The sequence below is a fragment of the Aulonocara stuartgranti genome, assembly GCF_965226115.1.
Source record: "Aulonocara stuartgranti genome assembly, chromosome: 13".
Classification (NCBI taxonomy): Eukaryota; Metazoa; Chordata; class Actinopteri; order Cichliformes; family Cichlidae; genus Aulonocara; species Aulonocara stuartgranti.
In genome coordinates this window covers 22,283,947-22,305,392 of record NC_138949.1, presented here as the reverse complement: position 1 = coordinate 22,305,392, position 21,446 = coordinate 22,283,947, and the positions used below count along the sequence as shown (strand labels likewise).

General features: G+C 41.4%; 1 long non-coding RNA gene across 2 annotated transcripts in view; it reads right to left on the bottom strand.

The window, feature by feature from the left end:
- The window catches only part of LOC309720686, a 70,203-nt gene that overhangs the window by 20,673 nt on the left and 28,084 nt on the right, over positions 1-21,446 (bottom strand). Inside the window, exons 3-4 of one of the 2 annotated variants that reach the window (XR_014280554.1) lie at positions 18,518-18,580; positions 948-1,106 (exon numbers count right to left, since the gene is read on the bottom strand). This is a non-coding gene — a long non-coding RNA (uncharacterized lncRNA). The remainder of the gene's footprint in view (positions 1-947; positions 1,107-18,517; positions 18,581-21,446) is intronic. The other variant, XR_014280555.1, reaches the window with a different exon arrangement.

Genomic DNA, 21,446 nt, shown 5'->3' with positions numbered 1-21,446 from the left:
TTTGCCAAAAGGGAAAATAAAAAATTCAGGAGAGAAAAAGCGAGCCAGAGAGATTTTTTTTTAAAAAAAGAAAAGAAAAATGAGAGAGAGTGGGGAGAGAGAACATGGGTGAGAGATGAGTGAGGAGTTAAAACCTGAAGCCTCAAAGTCAAATTGATCTGCTTGAGGTGCCACATTTAATTGTTAGCCAACAGACAGACATGACATCTTAGCTCTGCCGCTCTCTCCCCAGCCACATTAGCCAACCGCACCGCTTCATGTTCACAGAGTGGAGGCAGACTGTCTGGAGGAGGAGCAACACTCACCATCACTCCATCCTCCTTCCTGACTCATCACTGCTCTTTTGACTCTCAGCCCACAGCAGCAGGGACAACAGGAAAGGTCACAGCAGACCAAAGGCACAGTGTGGAAATCACATCTGTCTTTGTTTAGATTGTCAAATATAAAAATAAAAATATTTACAATATAAATTTAGGCTGAGTAATGCCCAGCTGCCCTTTTACACAAGGAAAGAGCATGCAGTGTTTATATGAAAGCATCAACAGGATTTTTCAACTCGGACTACTCTGTCCTCTACCTCCCACCACTCTACTTGTTCACTTTGCCAGGAATAGCTTATTAAAAACAACTGAGCTCATTACAGCCAATTAAGTCATGATTCATCTGTCTAGATGGCATTAATATGTTAAGCAGACCACAGCATGCACACATGTTAACTGGCACACACACACACACTCACTTAAAAAAAAAAAAAAAAACCCCACACAAATTTATGTAGAAATAGTGTCGCTATGAACAGCATAAGCACTTATCATAATGAACATTTTCAGTAGTCAACAATTATATTTTTGGTCTCTTTGGTCATCATTTAGACTGCTGACACTTTTTGTAATTACCTTGGAGGAGGTTTTGTTTCAAGCGAGTTAGACTGTACTGTACCCTCATACCTCACCAACATACTCCATCACTGCGGTGCTTTGAACAAACTCTGCTCCTCTGATGCTCAGTCAGGGCCAAGCACCAACCCCGGAGCAACAGACTGTTCTCCATGGCTGCTGCTTGATTCTCAAAGTCTCCCCACAAGCACATTGAAGGCTGCACCAACACTAAAAAGAAAAGAAAAAATTATTGGCGCACCTTATTCAAATTAATGTATTGTTTAGTGGAGTTTTATCTTTCATCTTAGGGTGCACTGAAAAGTCTTCACTAACCAAATATAATATTATTATTAATAGCAAAAACAGTTATGTCTTCTATTTGCAACTACTGCAAAATTACTATTCATATATTACAGTACAGTGCTGAACATTACTGATACTAAGTGTAGCTTCTGTGTTTAACAAAAGAGGTATCCTTAAATATAGTTAATTCATTAATTAATATTAATTACATTAATTCATATTAATTAACTGCAGCTAGCCTACTTCTTCATTATTAATTAAGTGCAATATTAATCTCTTTTAAACCCTACTTTACTTTGCTATTTATTATCATTGGGATTACATTACATTAGCGGTAAATAATAAATTTAACATACAATTTATGTAGTAACATAATGGAATATTCAATGCAATGCCAAAATTTAATTGACCTCACTGAAGGATTAAAAAAAAGTGTAATGCATTTCCTTACATTTTTGGAAAAAGGTTAATGCACTATAAAAGCCCCGAGCAGCACTTACAAAGCTGTTTTGTACACGGCATCTCATTCAGATTGAGAAACCTGTTCGTTCATCTCAAGGCACCAACTGTAAAAGTTATGAGATCTTCCTCTCAGACAACAAATCTGTAACCTTTTGAGATTACGGCGCACCACTGACACTGTCACCCCATTTAAGCCCAACTATTTTCCCATAGAGGTTTTATCTTTCCTCTAAATATGTTGTACAATGTAATTAGGCTTCCACTGAAAGCACCAGCAGGCTGTCAGTCGGTTCACGGACCCGCGGCCCTTATGTTGACAGGCCAAGAAGAGGCCCCGGGGTATGACGGAACCCAAACAACAAGAGTGCGTCTGTGTGTGTGAGTGAGAGTGGGAGACAGAAAGAGAGAGAGAGAGTCTGTGTGTGTGTGTGTGTGTGTGTGTGTGTGTGTGTGTGTGTGTGTGTGTGTGTGTGTGTGTGTGTGTGTGTGTGTGTGTTTCCAAACTGGGAAGTATTTCATAATAAAAAAAGTAAATAGCAATGGGCATGTGAACATTGCTGGTATGTTGTTAATCCTGATCCCAACTGTCGGTTATGAATATACTTTATTTTCCTCCATTACAATGAGTGTGTTAACAAAGTTTCCAATTACATCAACACTGACAAAACCATCATTTCAACAGCTGTCTAACATGGCAGGGTAGTGGAAAAAACGTGTCAGAGTCACGAGGTTGACTGTGTCCATTTTTCAGGCAGTGAATCTTTGGCAGCTCGGAGTGAGGCTGAGACCAGAGCCCCTTCATGTCTCTTTCTGTTTACAGGGCAGGCAAATCAAAGATGCGTCTCATTTCAGAGGCTGTAAAAGTGCGCCTAGGGATGGATCAGATGTCTCTGATACACCCAATCCTCCCTGAGCAGCTTCTACTTACAGGCTACCAATCCATGTATCCTCCAAATGAACACTGCAAACAAGCTGTGTAATTAATTGTTCTCAAAAATAAACTGTTATCTTTTCAAGTAACCTTAAAAATGGCTTCCCAGTCACGCCTGCTAAAGAGCTTTCAAGTACTTGTTGAAATTAAAATCAACTTTGTCTTGATATCAATTTATATTTGGCAAGTGGAAAATGTGAATATTGCAAAATAATATTCAAATCAACCTGGAAAATTTCTGGCTTGACCGACTATGACATTTTAAACTTTCCACTGTTGCAGTAACACAAACAGGGCATTTCAGTTTATCACATACAGCTCTGTTAGTGCTTTTAGAGCATCAAAGCTATGGACTTTTTCCTCTTTCTATGAAAAAGAAAATCAATGGAGGTTTTTTGTCGAATTTTCCCTGGCAATATTTTGTTTCTTGTGGTGTATTTGTTTCCTGAGTGGTTACAAATAAAGCCTATCTAATCGAAACATCAATTCATTATCTGAAAGTGCTTGTTATAAAGGGAGGGGGGGGACGTAACAAGCGTAGCTTTTTACTGGAAATTTCACAGTCTCCCTTCCGCTACAGGGTGGCTCCAGCTATGTGAAATGAAATACGACTTAATGTTTTTGATGCACTTTCAGTCATCAAGGTTTGTTTCTATGGCGGTAAGAGAAGGAGCCGTTGGCTTCTGTTTGGGCGAGTGGCTTAAACTCACAGAGTGCACACATTGGCTGCCTGAATGAGACAGAAGCAGTCCCAGCCAAGCGCCTGGATCATACATCTCCTGACATTTATCCCTCCTCCCAAAGAGGGCCAGCTGGGAAATAGCAGCACGGACAGGCCCCCCATTACAGACAAGCTAACGGCTTCCATTTACAAATATTTTTTTGTAAATACTATATCATGTTCTTAACACAGCAGGTCCCCTGGGCTGTGCAAAGAGCCCTGTGAGAGTATGGGTGGATGTCAGTCTTGGGGCTTGTATCGAACTGCAAGCATCTGGAGGCTGGAAGTCTATGTCCCACATTCACGTGGGGAGTGAGGGTCCGTAGAGAACATCCTGGGGGATCTTGCCTTCTGCTGCTTTGAGAGATTAAGATGCTCATCATCTCCCTTGCTAACACATGGACACATGCACACACACGCACACACAGTGCCCACAACATGTGGCGGCCCTCTACCTCTCTTCATCCTATCCAGCCCCATTTTCAATACACACACACACACACACACACACACACAAACATACACACAGCTGAACACTCCCCCCTCTGATTAGCTCATAATGGACGACTGATGTCCCCGAGACCCTCCGGACCTCCCCAGGGAGCCCTCCAACTCTGACCCCTATCTCCACCCTGCACTCCAGCTTCTTAAAACACACTAAATAATCCTTCATTTGACAGGAGCTTGAATGAAATTCAGCTTAGAGTCGCACCATTTACCCTGGACAATAGAATATTGATAAACGAGCCACTTTAATGCCATCTTTTTTTTCTTCTTTTTGCACATGTAGAAGAAAGGATAGGCAGCCTGTTCTTAGCACATCATCTTGTTAACAATTATTGCATCTTGGTCCATGATTATGTTGTTGCTGCATCATGTCTACTAAGTGACTTTTCTCATTATTCTTAGTTGTGCTGTGTCACGCACATCAGTGAACAGTGCCTAAGTCCATACAGTCAGTGTTTTAACATGTAATTCCATGTTATAGAAATCAGATCATGAAAGTAAACATGTTTTCATAAACCTTGTTGTGGCTGGGCCTGTGCCACTATGGAAACAATATCCAGCAGATTCATCAGAGCAAGCAATTAATCACCTCGTTCTAAAATAAACAAAACAGGGATCCTAAACATGTGCCTATTAAATCAGCAAGCAGGGTTGGATGGCTGCTTTTAGATGCAACATTTACATGTAATTATCTTCTTATATAATTAAGTGCATTCAGTTAACAAGCATCTTGCTAACGGGCCACATTGCTTACCCAAATGAGCGGCGGGCAGCCCAGAACGCTGAGTGAGTGAGTAATTAGAGCTCAGCATGCCAGTGTTAATGGAAGTGATCTAAAAAAAACAAAAAAAAAAACATCACTAGAGAGATGTGGGGGTAGATGAGGCGAAGGAGAGAGGGAAGGAAAGAAGGAAAAGATCAGAGTGGGTGATACAGAAAGGAAGCTTTGGAATTAATGTAAAAGGGCATCGTGAAAGCTGAGTGGGTGTAGTCATTGAATTTTTGGGTTGATGACCCCAAATTTCAAACCAGAGAAATTAATATCACTCAACATGAAGCTACATTTTTGCAATTAAGTTGCAATACGCTTCAGGAAATACTCCAAAATGAGCAAATATACTGAACCTTAACACTTAATCTCTAATTGCAATACAAACAAATGCCTGAGTACTTCAAAGTATAAGTACAAATTGCTAAAATTAAAAAAAATAAAATATTGACCAAGATGAGGAAGTAATTTAGCCATTCACTTTATTAGTCTGCTCTTTGAAGGAAAGTTTGACATTTAGGAGAACACCTTTACCTACTTACCTGTTAATTATCAAGCCTTAGAAATGCTGACATTTTCATCTTTGGAAAGTGCCACGCACATCATCTCCTCTGATTTCACTGTTTATCCAAAGCTACGCTAACCATTTCATCACTTAACCTTGAGATATGAATGTGGTATTGATATTCTTATCTATATATCTCTAAGAATATGAATACACCAATTTCCACAAATGTTACACCGTAAAATGTTAAGTGACGCATATTTATAGTAAGAAAACAACACCCGTACCTTGTTACTACAAGGTCTTGTTTGCAGAAAGGCATATTATACGTGCCCTGTGACACTGATAGAGTCATTCAATAAACAATAGTGAATGACTGCTGTGTGTGCTGCACTGATGTTAGCTCTGACACGGCAACACTAAGGCCCACCCTCGGTTCAACACCTTTCTTTGATTCTGTACTGCACAGCCATGAGCTCATCCTGCCTCGGGTGACACAGGGACAACGGCATGAACTTTGTCACACTCTTCTCTGCACTATCGCTTACTTATCTGTCTGGGTGTGTAATGCATGAAGTACATGATTCCAGGTTATTGCTAAAAGAAATCCTCACAACTTGTAATAGAATATTTGGAGTGAATTCTGATCTTTATTTTATTGAGCTGGTGGAGTTTCTTTATAATTGGAGTGCTTTAATTGCATTACATTTCGCCAACTGAAGAAAAAAAGCATGAATTCCCCCAAAGTTCCATACCAATCTAGTGGAGATAATTTTGTCTTGTATTTGAGAAATATGAGCACTTTCTTTTTCTGCGTGGCCTGCAGCTCTACACCACAACAACAGGCAGCCTTTACATGTCATGTCAAACCACAACCCTTTCAAAGCTCACCCCACTCTGTCAACCCTGTCACAACCACAGCAGATAACCCACTAATGCTACACATAAAAATCCCAAATACCCTCAAAGTCAGCACCATTGTTTGGTTATTATTGGTGTTCAAGAGTGCCCAGGTAAAACCCACAATACAACTGGGCCAGCTCGGGTTCAAAGAGCCACACTGAATGGCTGCCAAAATTCCTCACAATGCGCTGATCGCAACAACTTATAGTGAAATTATGATACAAACTATGCAGCAAGTGAGTAAGGAATATCAGGTCCCTTTGTCCCGACGCTTTCTATTGAGTTCAATAAACACTTATGCTCTCTAAAGGACTGAAGCTCAAGAAGGGACAATGGCTCCCTTCAGAACTCGACACCAGACCTTTAACCATACAAAATACTCTATCCTCCAAAGACTAATTGATGTTATTTGGCTTTTGATAAGTCAGATGTAGGCAGACGAAATAGTAAAGCATATACACGGTGCTTTTGATGGCACGTAACACGAGTAACTGAAATACAAAGAGTGGGGGAAAAAAAACAAGAAAAATGCAAAGTTTTTGGTTGCTTATTACCAAAGCCGTGATCATTTGTTTTCAGGGCAACAAGAGTGTAATTTGAATAGGGACAGACTTTAAAAGGGGGATCGCCACTGTGTGCTTAGAGAACTTGGAACCATCGGCCAGCAGCCTGTGAGCATATTGGTTATTGATATTCTCTCCCTGTGTCACACACACTGCATCTGGCCCTGAACACAACAGCAGAAAAAGCCCTCAGAGCTAGGGTGAAACAAATACATTTGCACTTTTTTCTTTGGCAGCCAGAGCTGGCAGGTGAAATTGCTGGCCGTGTAGCCTGAAACTTGGCTACAGTGCCATCTACTGGTGACAAATGCCAGGACTGAAACACTTGGGGAAGCAGGAGCTGGTTGGAAAGTGCAGAAGAAGCAGTAAAAGGATTCATATTAAGCCGAACAGGTTTCAGATATCACTGTTTCATTTTCACCTGCCTTTTTCATTATGCATGCTTTTTCATTAAAGGTCTCACTCAAGAAGCCTGCATGTTCCAGAGCAAAGGCAATTTTAGAGTTGTGGGGGCAAGATCATATCTTACCCAGACAACTACAGTTCATATGTTGAATGCTGCATCTGCTATCAGGGACCATAAAGAGGAGGAGAAAGGAAGATGTGACCCTTTGACTAAACGGCTAGGTAGCTCTCCAGCTTATCAAACCATAAATACACGGAACATCATCACAAAATCAACTTTTATTGCGGGTGACAAGTCTAATTGAGGCTTTAGCAGTAAAATGTGTTTCCTCACTCAATCGCCACAGACATTTGCGATTCGTGCATAAAAAGATGCAACGTAATACCATAAATCAGCTAAATAAAACAAACACATAACAATGCACAAACATACGACAGCAATCAAATTCAGATCTGCACAAAAAGGTTCCTTGCATCTACGTTTTACCCAATTTTTTTCTTACGCTTATTTCAGTGTCTTTATCACCAGTTAGTCAAAAAAGAAATATATATATATATATATATATATATATATATATATATTAGGGGTGCAACGATATTCGTATCGATATTGAACCGTTCGATACAGTGCTTTCGGTTCGGTACGCATATGTATCGAACAATACAACATTTGTAATTTATTTTATCAATTTTCCTTCTGACGATGCTGTCTGTGTGGAGCGCTCAGTGAATCTGTGTTCGACTACTCCGCCTAGGCTGCACTGTCGAGCGCAGATCCACTGAGCGCTCCACACAGACAGCATAGTCAGAAGGAAGAGCACAGGGCAAGCTAGCGAGACAGAAGTTAAGCTCTCCTTGCAACAGGCAAATTGACCCTCATTCAGATCTGGCGTTTGGAATTATTTTGGTTTTCATGTGACGTATGACCCTGAAGGTAAGCGAGTCATGGACTAAAGTAAAACAGTATGTTGGATGTGCCATGCAATGCTCAATTACATTGGTGTGAACTAGTGTGTTAGCGCAGTTAGCTCGTTAACGTGTTGGCCGTCTAGCCCCATGCACAGAGCGATCGGCGGTAGCTCGTTAACGGAGATTTGCCGTGTTGTGGCGTTAAGGTCATTTCAACGAGATTAACCTGAAAGCACTAGTGGGAACACAACGAATATGACTGCACATTTACACCGACATCATCCTAGTGCAAAGACAAAAACAACAAGCATGCTACTAACTTTAGCCGAGTCATTTAGACAGCTGTTAGCACATGATTCTCCTTATGCTGCTGAGAATATAGCCCAGAAGAAGCGGATAGTATAGCTTTTATTTTGGAAAGAGCCATTTCTCTGTAATAAACTCTCTTTTCCAAAGATGAGTGATTCCTCAATCAGATACAGGGCTCGCAATATCGCTAGCCCGACGTCCCGGAGCTAGCGATTTTTTCAGTCTTAAAAGCTTAAACATGTGAGAGGTTGATCGCGCAGAGAATCGCTGAGCTTATGTGAGTGCGCGTGTAAAAGCATTTCAGTTCTGCTGAGCCAAATAAGACAGGTCAGGGTGAAGAAGTGACAGCCAAATAAAAGCTTACCACAAAACGGAGAAGTTATGACAAATCAGACTATAAGGCAAAAAGAAAGTGCAGCTTTATGGTTTCATGGACAAAATAATTTCTGTGGCTGCAATATGACGAGCTAAATAACCAGGGCTGCACATAAGTGGTCCGCAGGTGCGCATTCGCTGTCAAAATAAAAAACGCGCACAAGGGTTAGGGTTAGGGTTAAATTTAAAAACTGTACTTTTGAGTTAAAATATATATTTATAGTTTTAATAAATGACAAATTAAAAATGCATGAACATTTTTTTTGTATCGAAAAAATATCGAACCGTGACACCAAAGTATCGAACCGAACCGTGAATTTTGTGTATCGTTGCACCCCTAATATATATATATATATATATATATATATATATATATATATATATATTAGTTTTCTACACAGCATGCAAAGATCTGTAATACATCACCAAGCACCACAATGAAATGGGACATTAAGGCAGAGATGACATCATGCAGCATGCCTCCAGGACAAATATAGATCATGTTTATCTTTAACAGATGATTCATTTGGGACATGGTAAAGAGATCTGAACTGACTGCTAAGGAAACGTCTGCACATTTAACAGGTAATGATGGTGAAGACCACTGCTGCTACAGCGAGCTGAAAAAGAACAAAATTCAGCTTTAAGTGCAACGTACTTTTTTCTAAAGACGGAGTATTTTAAATAGATGTTTGTGCATGTTCTGTCCTGGGCTGTTGGCGAGGCAAAATTGCATATTGATTTACAATTAGATAACCAGGCTGAGAAAAGATTATTATGAAACTTAAACTACAAAAATAGACTAGGGACAAAAACAAAAGGTATAATACACTTTTTCTTACACTTCAGGTTTTTTTTTTACATTTTGCCTCCCTCCTCATCCCCCAAAACCCTTGGGAAGCAGCACTCCGAGGTCTTTCATTTGAGCTTGCATTATGCCCCTGTATCTCTGCTCATTTTTCATCCGCATTGCATTAAGTATTGATATTGATTTCTTGTAAATGGTGGTGAAATGGATGGCTCGCACTTTTTTGTGTTATTGTTCTGCAGCACTTGTAGGTAATTTATTACGGCTGAGGGTCCGGTGAGGCCTCCCAGTTCTGTGTCCCTCCTCCTGATGGAGCGTGCCAACCTGACTAACAAAACACGCCATGAACTGAAAGGCCACTCATGAGAAGAATGAAGCATGAAGAAAGTGTGCATGCACACCAGCACCAGCGCACACATGCATACACATTGTATCCCTCTCCCTCTCACTCTCAACATCGCTCACATTCATGGTCCACCATAAACCGGCACACATAAGAGGGTCCCTTGGAAAACACACAGCAATAAACTGAAAAACGCTAACTTTACAGGCATTTCTCAGTCTTAACATGAGAGTTGTGTAGTGGGCAACTATTTTATTTCTCCTTTCCTCCTATTTTTGAATATTATTCTTTTTAGTGCTGTAGCAGCACTTGTACTGAAATCCATTCCCAGTTTTGTGACAAAGCGTGGCCTTCTTGACAAACTGGAGTGGTTTACTTGCATTGTCATCCTGGCCAATTTCTTTTCCCTGCTGCCACGGCCCCAGCAGTCTATTTGCATTTCAATAGCCTCTCTGTCTGCCTCTATATTGCCTGATATTATGTCTGCCTTGTATGAATTCGAATTCAATGTCTGCATCTGCTGTTCCACTCCCAAGCAGTCCTCGTAAAAGGTGAGCCATATGAAATAAGGCTTGCAAGCAAAAGGCATTGATGGCGTGTGGTGATGTAAACCAAGAGAGACGCATTATGCAGGCTTGTGTATGGATTTCTTTAATAAAAAATCTGTTTACATGTATGTTCTGCTTTTACATAAAACTGCAACAGAACAACATTAGTGAAGGTATTTGGAATCTCCATGATTTTAACAGCGCTATTATTATTTGTGGGCCTGACTGCAAGTTTTTGCTTTATCATCCCCCGTCTTAGCTATAGTTGCAGAGTTATGTGCTAAGAGATCTCTTCTGAGGTAAAGAAAAGCGCTGCGGTAAAACTGATACGCCCTGTTTACGGTCTGTGTCACCACAACACCAGGACCAGCCACAAACCATGGTTGGTGCCATGGTGTCAGACACCATGGGTCAACATGACAGAGTCCCACAGAGGTCCCTCAGGTCTCCCAGAATGCCATCCTTTTTAGCTGACTTTCTGTATCTTATGGGGTGGGATGCCAGAGGGGCACAGGCAGTTACTATTAAAGTTGAAAGGATTTACTGGAATTTCTATTTTAAAAGATATAAAGGCCACTGGCTGATTAATCTCCGTTCATGGGGTATTGGAGAGAAGATGTAAAGATGAATATCAGCTGAGTGGCACATCTTGAGCTCCTGAGCTCCAGCAAGCTGAGCTGTGATTACTGGGACCACAGTGGTGTCAACAAGGCTTTTACCAAAACCACAAGACTGAGAGTAGATTTGTTCAATTTAGATAATATTCTTACTTGCACAAAAAAAAATCTAAATGGTAAAAATGCACATATGCTGTTTCTTTATATCGAGGCATAATGGCATGTTTCTACCCCTCTTCTTAATATTAACCTCTGCCAAATGTAGCTTCTGTTCAGAAACAATTAATGCCAACCAGTGTTCGGGTGCACAGGCAGGCTAACAGCTGTGTTTGGGCCACTTGTTGTGCCTCCAGCACAGATAATTACAGCAATCGAAAAGCAGAGCAGCCGCTCGGGGAGTTTAATAATGTACAAGTAGTCGCTATCTCTTTATAGATCATGTTACTGCAGCACTCACTGACGTGTAATTTAGATCAATCAAAAAATATGGCAGGGCTATGAAACCAGTGCCTTTGATAATAGTTGGCAGGTAGTAGTCACCCCCTGTTGTCGAAGCATCTGATATAAAAGGCTTCATTCCACCCTCCATCAAGGGGCCTGGTGTGCTAGGATGTGTAACCCAGGCAACAGATACATAAAGCATTATGGGACTTGATTTAATTTGTCTAAATGGGAGCTGGAGTATCTTGGTTCTCAGTTCGAATGTCCCTGTTAACCACCACTACAATGTAATGGGCTCCTCAACTTGGAGCTGCTGATTGAGTCCTGCTGGTATAGGAGGTTTTCCACTATATGATGTTTTCTGTTCGAGTGTGTGTGTCCAAGTATGCTCCATGCTTGTGTCTGTTCATAGGTGTGTACATGTAGTGAGTTTTGGTTATAAAAAAAAAAATTAGACTTCAGCAACTTATTCAACTTAAATCTCGGCCAGGTTTTTCACACTAGCATAACAATAGAGTGGTATTGTGAATATGCCTCAAATGATCATGGCAGGATTTTGTTCCTTGATGCAGTCACCATCTGCCTTTAAAATATTCTGGGGTCAAAAACCTAGTAATCTAGCTCATGCTTTACTCAACACTATGTAGCTTTCAATGTACACAAACGCCATGAAAGACAGCGTGGGTCAAGCTTTGTTCTCAGCTATTAAGTCCTTTGCTCAAGTTGGTCCATTGTGTATTTTCATATACGAGCTCACCGTTTTGGCCCATTTTAGGACCTATTTGAACCGAGACAACTTATCCGATAATACCTGGGTATCCTTTTCTGCTTTGCCTGCTACTCTCCCTGCCTCTGCCTTGTTTTAAACCATCTGAACCATTCAAGTGGCTTCCTCTCCTTGTCCTACTCCTAACTTTCCCTCTCCTCCTCGCTGCCTTGCTTTCAACCCATGGGTCTTTGTTTTAAATGGCAATTCATCCCGTTCGTCCGCTCAGCCACGTTAAACATCAATTTCCTCACCGAGCACACATTACGACCCAATAGAAGAAATAAAATCTCAGCCATTTATTGTGCACCCCCCACCCGCCTTTTCTGGCACTGCTATCCACCACTGGAACTCTCATCAAAGCAGCCCACATCCAACAACAAGGGAGCAGCTACACAACAATGCTGATGCCATTCGACTTCCTCTTAAGTCGTTTTATACTTACTGCAAAACAGTAACGATTTCAAGGGCCTTTGAATTCCTCCAAGAGGCACCAGCTTTATAAAACATGCATGAGGTGCTCAGTAAACAATGCCCAATGGTCTTATTCCTTTTAAATAAAACTATTTCCATGAGATGTAAGAGAGACTTTAATATTGCCTTAAATATTAAAAGAGAGAACTGAGCCTCATCAATTTTTCATTTATTGGGCCTGCGTGTAAGGAGTCATCAATCTCAAAAGAAATTACTGACATTTTCATTTCAAATAAAAAAGGGTACACTTTATCCAGCGGTAATAGGGATTGCCACTCTAACACAGGGAGCATTAAATGGCTTCTGGAGTGCTGAAAATGAGAAAATTTTCTTTTTTTGGTCTCAGAACAGATTGTGGTTTTTAACCTTGTGAGGCAAACATGCATGAAATTGCTAAATAAAATGCAACATATTACCTTGCTAACACTTTAGCCTTTAAGGGGAATCAGGCTCATTACAAATCAATAATAGTCTACCAAAACAAGTGCATATTCCCTTCTTCAACAAGCCCCAACTCACTGAAGTCATAGGCACCTGGTTGTTTTGCTGTTCGTTGATATTGATATCCTGTGACTTAAATACATTCTTTGATTCTACCGCTGTTGTGATATATTGTTATAAATGTCTCCATCATTACAGTGCCTCTCCGCCTGTTTGCCTTTAGGCTTGAAGGTTTGTAATTACTGCACAATAAACAAATGGTTTGGGTAATGGGGGGGAAAAGGTCTGGAGCCTACAGGCACTTGGAGAGGATTACAGCGAAAGGAGTCCACTTTTCACCCCCCAAAACCCCTCAACCATCACCACAAGACCTGTCCCATGTCTCACCACAACTCCCCCTGTGGAATCACCCTCGCTGAATTATAAATCTCTGAGCTGTGTTGATATATCATCAACTGAGCACATACATCGTAGAGGGGGGAAATAAGGGTTACAGTAGGCTTGGATTTATAACAAAAGCTTGACATATGCTGCTAATTCACCTTGACAACACTGTCACTTCCTGCACGGTGAGTAATTGCTCAACAGAAGAAGAGTTTGTATGCACCTTCACTGCCAGGCACTTCCTGAATCATGTGACTCCTCCCATAATGGATGAATATTTGTTTATAATTTCTATACACAAGTCTGGTTGTCAGTCCCCCGCTCACCACCGCGCGCTGCTGTCTCATTTGCATAGGTAGATTGAGACGCCGCGAGCGTAACGAGGTCGGCCAGCGTGTTGGTGATGGAGGACGCTGATGAATAGCGCTCTCTCTATATCATGGCACCTTTGTAAATGTTTGATTAGTTTTGAATGGATTACTGTTAGATTATCGGGTTTGGGGCCCAAACCTAGACACGGCTCTGCGGCTTGGAGACAGTCCCTTACGGGTGTCCTGTGACAAAACGGGGGCCGCGACTTGACAAAGAGTGAGAAGGGTGGAGGGCGGAGGCCATGCTTGTTTATGCAGAGTTGTCAAAATGTTTGATAACACTGTTGTTCCCCCTTATTCAAGCTTAAATATTGGGGTTTAAAAGCAGTGAGGAACCTCAAGGTTAGAGGCATCATCTAGTGAAAGTTGAGTGGACACAGCGCAGAAGGACAGAAATAGAAAACAAAAGAAGCTTTCACACCAATAATCTTTATATAGAATAAGACTCAATAAAGGTTTGCAGATTTCTAGTTATCCCATTGCCTTTAATATCAGCTCAGCATTCCAGCAATATTTAACGGGTTGGTGGGAATCTCATAGTCAGACAGCTATAAATTTCCCGGGGCTGCTGTGAGATGCTCTTATATTGCTTGTGTGGCAATCAGACTGGTGATTATATGGGTAATGAAACATGTGCCTCCTCCTGTCTGCCCCTTCCATTGCTTGTCCCCCTCCATCTCTTCCCCTAACTTTTCTCTCTCTTTCTGGTTAAAGCTGGTGATGGATGGGGCGTAACTATTAGAGGGAGCAGTAACCCATCAGTTCTGAGGCCTATTACGCACAGCTGGACGCTGAGTAAAAGGAGTACAAGGCGTGGAACAGCGACACCACAGCCGGCTGCCTCACAGGTTAGCGCTAACCCTGCTGCCCACCCCTAACGCCCCCAACTCCAATCAGTTTTCTCGAAAAGCTGTCTTGCCTCTTGACAGCGCCTCCGCCATTGTGCTCCCTCTCTTTCAATCTGTTTAGCTTCCTGTTGTGACCTTTCATACAGTCAAATATATTAGCGAGTGGTGCACTCTCATTAAAACAGTGCATTAACCAAAAGACTCTTTGGAGTCTAAATGACAGCCGAAGGAACTGAAAGCTAATAGCCGTGGGCAGTTGGGGAAACTTAACTCATGAATCAGTGCGCTAATGCCGGAGCAGCGAGCCTGGAGCGCTGCAAGCGTGCAGCACAGTCTCCAGCAGCCCTCCCCCCCATCCACTCTCTCTCCCTCTTGCTTCTTTGATCTCCATTTTCCTCAGCAACTCCCCTTTTCTCTCTCCTTTTCCCACTCCAACTGCTACTTATCTCTCATATTCACCATCACTGCTATGTTCACATTCCACTTCTCTCTGACGCGTTTATTCTTTTCTCTCAGTCTTTAACTTGATCATCCCTCCCCTGTCCTGCTATCTTATTTGTTCATTTCATTCTCTGCTCATGTCATTTTTTGTTCCCTTATTGTATTGCACTTGTTGGTGCCATCATTTCTACTTTCCGCCTCCCCCGCTCTTACAGTTCTTTCCCTGTTCTCTCCCAAACTCTTTATCCACTCTTGTTTTGAAAAAGGGTGAAAGGAAGAAAAAAAAAATCCGGAGCCACAGAGAGATGAAGACAGAGAAAAGAAAAAAGTACGAGGAAAGGGGGACGAGTAAAAGAGGAGAGACTAAAAGCTCATTACTTTCTCTCTGATGGGAGAAAATGAGTGAGGGGGCAATAATAAAGCTTGAATTTTTCAATACTGTTAAAAATGGGGCTCTGACAGCTCACCGCCAGTGCAAGGGACAGGCGCCGACAACGCATGGTGAGCCACCGAATTAGCAATACCATATATCATAAAATCTAATTAAATCAAGGAGCAGAATCAAATTAGTTTTCTGTGACTAAAACCGCCCGCCAAAAGGGCTCTATTAAATGAACTGGAGAGAGGGAATTAAATAATTCACAGTGAGGGATTTTGCATTTATACAAAAATTGTGCACTTAATTGTCCGTGCTATATTACAGATTTGGCCTTATGTTAACAATGAGCCTAAAGCACACTTACTCGTGTGCACTGGGCACACATTAGGGCCTACATGGTCGACAAGGCTTCAAACTAAGGGGATATTAGAGTAACCACTGGCTCGATGGCACTAGTATAGTAGGAGCATGGCAATCTAGAGCAGGTAAAGAGTATACTGATTATACTCCACCCCGCTACAGTATGCTGAATGAAAGGCAGCAGCGCTGAAAATAGAGGGATTTAGATGTGAATATTAGGTAAGATATTACATTTGATGCTTCCAAAGTTATGTTTCGACATGCGGTATAATGCAGGCTTTGGACTTATTGAGAAACCTAGAGGCAGACCATCAAACTAAACATGTCAGATGAAGTTCTGTCATGAAAATGGAGCACTTTTGTTACAGTGCCATGTGAGCATTCAACCATCTCAGCTATTCTCTTCATCTCTCACCCCCATACACCCTTTCCTTCAATCTCTCCATCTCACGCGCTTCCCTCCCTGGCATCAAAACAGCACAACTTTATTATAGTCGCTGTCAATACCGTAATAATAAAAGAACGCAGAGGGGAGAGACTACCATATTACACTTTTAACGAGAATATAGCAGATGCACATTGAGTGAACATTGAGTTTTAAAACTTGTCGGCGAGTGATTTGTGGCCTTGTCAGTACAAATATTTTTCAATGTCATGGCAGCAAGCCGGGGCTGTCACTTCGGCGGTCAGCTGGGATGGGGGGGGAGGCAAAACACAATGATCTGGCCCTTAATGGAGAACCGCTGGGACTGGCATGGAGGTGATGAAGCACTGTTTAGTTTGCGACGGCCATATTTCTGCTTGGGGACACTATTATAAAACATAGTGTTATTTTGTCAGATTTCAATCATGAGCCAGGTTATTTGTCACCAACTGTCACATTGTTAGGGCAAGTCAGGCTGACGGTGAAAAATGTCCTGTCCCAGTCCAACCCCCCGCTCCGGAGAAGACCAGAGTTTTCTTTAGTCTAGAGGTGAAACTAAAAGCAGCTGCTTGCATGTGTTGTTCTTTTCAGTCGTCTGATTAGAGAGTAGAGATGCAAAAGGAAAAAAGAAAAAATCTGCAGAACATGAATTATTTATCTTGGTTTTCTAGTTATTTGTCAAACAACCCTTTTATTCCTTTTCTTTAGTTATTTTCATTTCTGTCATACTGTGTAATCACTGGTCTCAGTGAGTCCGTGTTTAGCACCAAAGACAGAATCAAGTTTAGTCATAGTGGAAGCCCCAGGGAGTCATGGTTTAATTTAATCCAATAAAAAATGCACTTAGGTGGGCTGTACACATATATGACCTTCTTTTACTTTCTTTTAGGCAAGGTATAAGATAATAAAAGTGCCCATTCTTTCTTAACATGTCATATTGCTAACAGGAAGTCATAAATGGACCACGTGGAGTCAAATCCAAAGGTCCTTCTGTTCTTGAAACTTTACTGCAATTCTTCAGTGCTTAAACCTTCTTGCAACATTGTCTCATTTAACAATATCCCACTCAATATTTCCGGAACTGACTTCATTTTTTGTTTGATTACAGATTAGAGGCTGATTCAATAAGGTTCAAGGAAGCAAGCACTTCTGTGACATACAGTATGATGAACATTACATGCCCGTGCACACTTATTCTTGAGATACCACGTAGAAGGCTTTGTAATTTGCTATTTAATTTTCCCTCTCAGCGGTTACATCTCCTACTGAAATGCAGAGGAAAACAAGAACCTGGCTCGTCATTTGCTTACTGACATTGAAATCTGCTTTTCAGATCACCGTTCATGTCAGTGACTCAGACACCCCTCAGTAACTTCATTTTCAAACCATGTGAGTTTTATTTCCTTGTTGCCCTTGTGTTTCAACAGCATGGCCTCCAGTATAGAAAAGGTATAATCCCAACTCTTTAAAATCAGATATTTCCTGCAATTTATGCCAAATGAACTATGTATATGCACCATTACTTCAGACTGTTTGTAGATGCTGTTGATACCAAACTATCAACCAATATAAAAGTATGCAAATAGAATTGGATTACTTACAGTGCCTTCTGTTAGAAGAGAGACAGGGACGACTTTGTCAAGTTCATGAATAAAAGCTGTGTTTTTGCGTCCGAAGGCGGGTCAGCTCTCTGCGCACGTCTCGTCCTTTACCAAACTGCCTTTGTGAATTAACCGAAATATGTAAAGCGAGACAAACTTTTTCCTTGTTGACTGTTTTTTGTTGCGTCTCTTTGCACTTTAATGTTTCCCTCCTTTCATTCACGGTTAAAGGGGATGTGAACATACTTTCACATGCACAGACATGCACGAAACACATGCAATGCAGCGCACATATGTGCAAACACACACAACAACCATTAGCTTTGGCTGACACGGTAGCCATTAGCACACCGTTTCTAGTTGTGCGTGCTCTATTCCAAAAGAAGAATCATTTACATAATGTGTGTTTTCCCCAAACGGTGCGAACAACCGGCACTCTGTGTAGGTTTCCTGCTGGCAAATGTTTCAAACTGACCTCGGGAAACGGTCCATCCACAAACGCTGTGCTGTTACATCCATAATGGGCCTTTTACTTGTTTTTTTTTTGTATATGTGTGTATCTGCAAGCAGGCAGATGTGTTTCTGAGAGACTGTGTGCCTTTGCATATGCACATTTATGCATTCCTGTGTGTGTACGCTTATCTACAGCTGATGACTCTGTGCCAGTTGGACAGCTTTTATATGTATTAATATTAATATGTGCTGTAGATGAGCTGTAGCCCATCACATACCTGCCCTGTGGTGCAGAATGTCCAAGGGTGGCCATTATCGTCCTGCTCTGACTGTCAGTGAACCTGTAGGAAAGTAAGACAGGCGTGTTGACTACCGTGCTGGGGTCAAACAGTCAGGCTAATACAGCTCAAACCATCACCAGCATATACTATATTTGCACTGCAATTTCATATGAACGCATTCCTTTATGGATGCGCGCTTAAGACCTACACAATGCCTTACACACGCACACTTTGCTTCACCAATATGCACCCTTTCCTCGTCATAAATTAATGGGAAAAAAAAGGTATATTATAAAGAATTTCCTTTATACTGATGTTTATCTTGCATGTACAGCATGTGACAAGCAGTATTCCTTCAAGACTAACTTGGTGCCTTGGTCCTCAGGGCGGTATTGATGATAATGTTAACCATATCTCATAAAATCAATCAATCAATGGCATATTAAATGTGTACGTCTCGGAGGTTGTCAGTGGAGCGCTCAGGGGTGAATCTCCAATAGTGTGCCCCAGCTTTATTGCCTTTTATGGGGGATGCACCAACGCACTGTTTCCAAGAAAATACACCTGTACAGTATATCAAAGAAAGTGACAGAAAGGGAGGACAACTAAACACTCCCCATCTCTTTCCCTCTTTCCCCTCTTCCTTTTATGCACGCAGGCATAAAAACACCCCACTACTGCACCGCAAAATAGATGAATTTTGCTTCAACAAAGGGAGTATGGTAATTAAATGTAAGATAAGGCTATTCAGAATGCCCAAGACTGTGCCAAGCAAATATCCTGATCAGCTTAAAATCAACCAAGTGGGACAAAATAACAAAAATCCAAATTGGTTGGTCTAGATCAGCTTGATAGGGCTTTCAATATAATACACAACAATGGTCAAAATGAATAGGAATCAAATTACAAGAGCTGTGATATGGCATGAAACTGCATGGGGGAATTCAAGCACAATCGCTTTTCAATGTGGCTTCCAATATTGCAGCCAATCCTCGCACGATTCATATCCGATCACAAATAATGTTTATCACCCTCATATCTCTCTCCCTAATGGAAAAGGCCTAGTGTTGGGGTTTAAGGAGTGCATTTATTTTTAATGAGGTCTGGGCATTGGCCAGAATGAAATGAACAGAGAGTTTTGGGACACAGACTAGAAAAGGCTGGCTCTAAAAGGTCGATCCATCCTTTTTAATTTGAACAGGTTATGTTCAATTCTAAGTCGCTAAGCTGTTTATTACAGCTGAGCAGCAATTTCACTGAAATGTTGCAGAATTGTTTTGAAAAGGGACAAAGCACGCATGCTATTGCAGAAGATTTTTTTCCCCCATGGTAGATGCTTTCAAAGGCTTGGGTCGCACTAAAAACGCATACTGCAGCAAAAGTACAGGGGTGTTTTTTGAGTGGTTTCAAATCCATAACGTTACAGCTGACACCTTTGGATAACTTTCGTTGTGGGTATACGTTTTCCATTTATAAAACTCTCCAAGTGCCATGTGAATTACTGTTGTAAGACTCTGATATTCTGGATGTTCAACTTGTCATCAACTGCCAAAATTATGCTTCAAGAGGGCTAAAAAAGGAAAGCAATATCGCTCGAACCAAGTAATACTTTGACGTGTTTGCGAGTCCAAAACGACCATCAAATTTCATGTAAAATAAGCTCCCGCACAGGAGAAGACACCCATATTTTATGTCTAACTCTGGAGCAGAAGATGTATTTCCTGCTTCCCTAGGAAGCATGATTGGTGTGTGACTCTGTATTATGATGAGATCACTTGGTGGGGCTGAGGATAAAATGTCGCTTAGGATAATGTGATTGCCCTTAAGGTACAAGGAGGTGAATTATATTCCCTGATTTATAATCTGAAAATTAAAGACTCACTCATTTTCTAATTTAATTCCACCTTCAATGGAACAATGTTCACTCTGAGCCAAATTGGCGAATAATGTTACTAATTCAGATGCAGATGTAATTTCTATTCGGGGGGCTGCGGCGTGTGGTGATGAACGAGTCCCGGATGGATCGTTGCCACTCCTATCTCCCCGTCTCGACAATTCCCCAGCAGTTGTGATAATAACCTGAGCAATAAAGGAAGGATAGGCAGTGCTACCCTGTTCCACTCCTCATACCCCAAGTCATCTGATACTTCATCTAATAGTATTTCTGTCCTTTCTTGTGTCACTCTGTCTTAAGGCAGCTGACACCGTGCTCTTCCATACAGGAAAACAGAGCACACCGAATATTACATGGGTAAAACTGCATTAACACGAAGACTCTTAATAACCTGCATAATTACTGCTGCCTTCTGCAATACAAAAAAGTCATTGCAATAAATCTGCTGTTAAAAACTTGATTGAATGCAGGGTAAATGTCAAGGTAATTATGAGGCGGTGAGGGTTAAAAGCAACGTTAAATCCTCCTGCAGTGTGGTGACATTCAAGCAAAGGAGGAAGAGATACTAGTGGAGGAAGGATGAGAACGACAGAGCTGAGTTTGTAAATGTAGCCCATACGAATCTAACAGCGCCTCAGTTGTTGCTGCCCTTTTATTTATGAACGTGAACCATTTGAGATATGACCTCTCTTTGACTGGTTTCTTCCTGCATGCTACTGGGTCCATTAGGGAAAGAATTCATCATGTAAAATATCCTAATGACACAAACACAATCACTACTTGCAATTGGAAGATAACATGAAAAGTCTTGATTTTGCCATTTCTGTGTTAGTCCTCTCGACCAAGCTGGGAAACCTTCATCTGTGTTTCCAACCACACACTGTGGAAGGTTGCAGAGTGGAGATGAAGGGGACAAAAGGCACCCACTTCTGAACCCATTTTGCACTTTAAGCCACCCAGAGGATTAGAAAGGAAATGTGAAACATCCCTCTATTCATTTCAAAATCAGTCAGTCTTATAGATGCTGCAGTA